The 5,287-nt window shown below is 29.9% G+C and overlaps 2 long non-coding RNA genes across 2 annotated transcripts; one reads left to right on the top strand and one right to left on the bottom strand.

The window, feature by feature from the left end:
- Window positions 1-1,918: 1,918 nt before the first annotated feature.
- On the bottom strand, window positions 1,919-2,797 carry LOC140918929 (uncharacterized). The gene is made up of 2 exons (XR_012161409.1): window positions 2,658-2,797; window positions 1,919-2,487 (listed from the first exon to the last, which is right to left on the bottom strand). It is a non-coding gene; the product is annotated as an uncharacterized lncRNA (long non-coding RNA).
- LOC113784874 (uncharacterized) lies at window positions 2,500-4,795 on the top strand. The gene is made up of 3 exons (XR_003471010.2): window positions 2,500-2,925; window positions 3,324-3,432; window positions 4,377-4,795. It is a non-coding gene; the product is annotated as an uncharacterized lncRNA (long non-coding RNA).
- The last annotated feature ends 492 nt before the right edge of the window (window positions 4,796-5,287 follow it).

Raw genomic sequence — 5,287 nt, 5'->3', positions numbered from 1 at the left:
TTCTTATAAAAATATATTTTGTCGAAGATAACTCTATTAAAATTGGGATTTTATGAACTACAATAATAAGGATTAACGTATATGAAACCTTTTTATCAAAGAACACTTCAAGATATGAGTAATCACACCCTTTAAACTTTCATAGTACATTTATTTTGAGAATTTGTGATAGAAAAAGAGTTAGATATTCTGAATGGTATTTTTTTATAAAAATATATTTTGTCGAAAATCTAACTCTGTTAAAATTGAGATTTTATAAACTACAATAATAGATTATGAATTGATTTATTAACTACTTTTTTATTGAACTACAATTTTTTTTTTATAATTGTTTGAATTTATATTCTTTAAAATATGGTTTTATTATATTTTCTTGAATGATGGTTGTTATTATATATTCAAATGAAATATTATATGATAAATATGATTTTATGAAGATGATTGTTGAAAAATTAATTATTTTATGGTATGTGTTTGAGATGAGATTATGCTCTATATGGATGGGTCTTGTACCCCACAATTATTTACCTTGATGAGCTATGTGTTCCATATAGATGAGTCTTGTACCCCACATATAGATGAGTTTAAAACTCCACAATGAGATGAGGTTTAAACTCCACACGGATGAGTCTTGTACCCCACATATATATGAGTTTTAAACTCCACAATGAGATGAGATTTAAACTCCACACGGATGGGTCTTGTACTCTATATATAGATGAATTTTAAACTCTACAATGAGATGAGATTTAAACTCCACATAGATGGGTCTTGCTCCATATGATGAGATAATACTCACTTCACATAAGTAGTTTTTCTCCATATAATGATGATACGTCATTGAATTGGTTGATTTATTTTATGCAGAATAAATGTGTGTAGTAGATTTATTTGATTATTGCATATGTGAATTATCGTTAATTAAATTGATGAGTTTTTATTAATTTTAGAAAGTAATTGGTTATTATAGAAGAATCTTAGTTATATCATGTATATTTCTAAAGAATATTTTTGGAAGAACACATTTGCCATGATCGATTTTTCCGATTACCGCACTGGCTGAAAACAATACTTATTTTAGTATCTCATTAAAGTGTTGTTTTTAGAGATTGAGATCGTTTGTGACGTCGAGAGTTTGAGGAGTCTCACCTCATTTGAGAAGAGTAATTTTTTTATATTAGGTTAGTAGATCAAGAATAAGTAGACAAAGTGTCTAGATTTGTAGTTTATTTCAAGATTAGTTATTAAATGCCCATATTTGAATATTTTGATTATTATAGAATTTTCAGCTGTAAGATTTTATTTTATGGATTTTACAATATTATTTCTTTCGTGAACTTCATTATTTATTATAGTATATTTTCTCGTATATAAATATGAAAAGTTTTTCGTTATTACCTCAATTGTTATACCCATGTAACTAGGCGTTAGATTAAAACTATCGCGAAAGTTATTTTGAGGCGGCTGGAAGAAAAGTTTTCTGAACCGTTGCAAAAGGATTTTAAGACAAAGAAATCTACCACTATTGAAGAATTGTCGCAAATATCAATTGTGGCGGTTACAAATGATAAATATCAATCTAAGTATTTAATTTTTTTTTTGGTAATTTGACATATTATGGTGATTTTGAAGTTAGTTAATTTGTAATTATAACAGATAATTCATTATTTCTTCAACAAACAAACAATTAATTCATTATCTAGTTTATTGATTTGGTAAAATAGAATATAGTTGATAGATTTATTTTTATTGTTAACATTTGAATTAAACACGTTAATGATATATATTGAAATTTTGGACATAATACATGAAACTAATTATAAGGATGAACATTAATTATGAGATAAAATAAAGTGATGTATTAAACTTAATATCTTTTGTATAATAGATAAAATAAAAACGATAATTAGATAACAAATATAATAACCAAATTGTAATACAAATTAAAGATTATTTTTCTCAATAATAAAAGAGAAGAAACAAAAAAATGTACATTATAGAGCATGTGAAATTTTAATAAACTTCTCTACGACACATAGGACATGTGTTACATCTATCTAACCACTTCATGATACAATCTTGATGATATATATGCAGACATGGATCAGGCAATTGAACAGCCTCAGATCCAACCGAAAACTCTACCAGACAGATACAACATATCATATCTTCAAAATTTTCTTCAATTATAATTGTTTCAAAGTTGTCATCAAATTGTCTTTGTATTTGAGTAGTGTCTATATTTTGTATTGTTCTTGTATGAACAACGTGGATCTCATTGGTATTATTTTCATCGAAAATAAAGTGACCATCATAAGACTGCATACGTTGATTGTTGAATCGTGTCCGGGCCAACATGCTTGACATAAACTGATTACCACCGTGAATCATGTCAAAGGCTGTCATATTTTCTTCAATTTCCTCTTCTGTTCTATAATATTGTGGTGGCTCCATTTCTGTGATTCAAATTTTACTACTTTTTTTTCTCTGAAAATAATATAAAAATAGAAAAAAATTAAAAATTGAAATAAGAGAAGAAGTAAGAAAAAATAGAAAGAATGAAGAATTAAAATAAGAGACGTAAGGGAGATATATAATAAAATAACTCTTTAAGGGTACGAAAATATTAAAGTTACAAAAATAAAAAGAAGAAAAACCTTTGGGTATCGCAAGAAACAGAGGCCAGTGCGTGAATGTGTTGTTGATGGCGGTGATAAAAAGAGAAACCTCGTTGTTGTGCGGTGAATCAGCGGCAGAAGCGTAGCCTCAGTTGCGCAGTGATCGAAGCGGAAAACAGAAACCTCAACAAGAATCAGACAGAAAGTAGTAAGATGAATAGACGAATTAGCAAACAGAGTAATATTGTTGTAAGAGACAATAACAACCCAAATATATATACGCGCCCGCGGGAATAAGTGTTCAACGGTAATATTTTTGTTCTTAAGTGCTTATTTTTTGTGTGAATGGCCGATCATATACTTGGGTTAGCTATTGACAACGTTAGCGCGCGGGAATGTATTCATTGACTGTTCAACGCTAATAAATAATCTTTTGAATTTATTATTTACGGAGTATATGTTATTATGTGATCTTGAATTTTCAGGGGTCAATATCAGTGAGCATGTCTATCTATCGGACACGTTTTTGCTTTATATGCACTCACCTTACAGCAGGTGAAAAGGAAGCAGATGAAATCAAAAGAAATATTGATGTTCGTGAAATACATCAAAGAACACATTTCTATTCGATTTCTGATATTGGACTTCCAAAACCATCCTTGAATTCTATAACGAGTCATTTAATCAATTTTAATTTATTTGCAGACGAATAATTTGGTTGGGTGATCTGAATTACCGTATCAGCTTGTCATATGAAAAAACAAGAGAACTTATCTCAAAAAAGCAGTGGTCAAAATTGGTTGAAAGAGACCAGGTAATTAATAATACTAATATAGAACCTTTCATTAGATGTTAAATAACTATGTTCCATCATAGTCCATGCCATTGTTCATCTTTGTTTCAACCTGTGTTTTTATATGCATAGATAAGTACTTGGCTGATACATTTTCTCCTTATAATTCATTAGTTAATTAGTTTTATTGTTGTTTTAGTTAGTTGAGTTTGTTAAAAGATATTGGGAGTTTTCCATCCTATATAATCTCTCATCTTTAATGCTTAGGAATTTTTGTTCAATCAATCAATGAGATTTTTAAAAAATCTTTCCTTTAAAGGAGTTGTGAGATGCAAGAGTAATGGAACGAGTTAGTGATGTTTCTATCTAATTGAAGCAAGAGTTATGTGTGAAGTATAATTTTTATGCTTTAGTTTAGTTGTTTTGCCTTTATATACTAGAGTGGTATGCCTTTACTTTTAATGCTGGAGTTTCTCAAGAAGAACAAGGAGTTAATGCTCATTTTAGTATTGGACCTTGTATATTTGCACAATGAAATTTTGGGTACTTATTATTATCCTTAAAGTTAGTTGTTTTGGTCTTGTGAGGGTAATGCTTTATTGTCTAATGATTTTCAGATAATTTCTTGTTTAGTTCAAGTGTGTTCCAAACATAAACTTTAGAACAGACAATGAACCTTTTAAGGTCTCTTTTTTATCTTTTTATATACTTACTTCAAAACAATTTTTTAATTGAGCATTGCCTTTATAAAAAATAATATGATGATATGTCTATTAATCTCATGGTGGCCCTATTATCCATTCTCAGATTTAACCTCTATTATTAATAGTTAACTTGTTTGTGTAATTGTGAATACACTGATGGCTTGTTTTTTTTGGCAGAAACCTGAATCAAAATAGTTAACTTGTTTATCATTATGTGTACTTTTATAATTTTCCTCTCATTGGTGGCTTCTTTTTTTTCAGTAGAATCCTGAATCAAGATTTTCTCCAACACAGAAGGCCATTGTGCTTGTTTTCCGCAGGTATGTTGAGGGTTGTGTTGAGAAGGTGCTAGACTTGCAATCAGAAAAGGAGTCATTTATCACAGCACAGCTAGTAGTCCCATCCAACCAAGTATGTGTTTTGTTGGAGAAAGAATTGGCGCAATTGTCCAAGAAATGCGGAATGCCACAAGGACTAGCATTAGAATAGTTGGGAATGCTCAGGTTCCAAAGTGTGCATCATATAATGATTAAGTGGTACAGGTGGAGATATTATTCATTATTTGTATTTATAATCAATAGATGCTGAAGAATGCTTTATATTTTCTCAGCATGTAATTTTGTGTATTATGTGTAAAATGCTTCATATGATATAAGAGTTCGTGTTTGTTTCCTAGACTAGTTAGATTTTGTTTGATGCTTCATATGATATTTTCTCAGTATGTCATTTTCTCATATATATATCCGACCGACGATACACGTTTTTGTTGATCTTTCAACTGTTGATTGTAGTGTCAGTCTAACTGACGCTAGATTATTAACAAAGTTGACTTTTATTTAATTTTTTACTTTTATTAGTTGACCGTAGCTTCGGCTACACCGACGCTAACTAATTTGTTGACTTTAGCGATGGCTCATCCAACGCAACAAATTTTTTTTAAATGACGTGTCAAGGGACATAAACTACAACGGATGTTCTATTTTACTGATAGCGTCGACTTAGAGTACGTGACACCGACGCTATATTAGCGTCATATGGTATTTGGCCGACGCTACGTATTAGCTTCGATGCTAAAATCAGTTTTTCTAGTAGTGAACAGATACATAACTTTTTATCAAAGAACGCTTCAAGACGTGAGTAATCACACCGTTTAAACTTTCATGGTACATTTA

The sequence above is a fragment of the Cicer arietinum genome, chromosome 7 (genome assembly GCF_000331145.2).
Source record: "Cicer arietinum cultivar CDC Frontier isolate Library 1 chromosome 7, Cicar.CDCFrontier_v2.0, whole genome shotgun sequence".
NCBI classification, from domain to species: Eukaryota; Viridiplantae; Streptophyta; class Magnoliopsida; order Fabales; family Fabaceae; genus Cicer; species Cicer arietinum.
The sequence above is the reverse complement of the archived record's forward strand: the minus strand, read 5'-3'. Positions and strand labels throughout refer to the sequence as shown.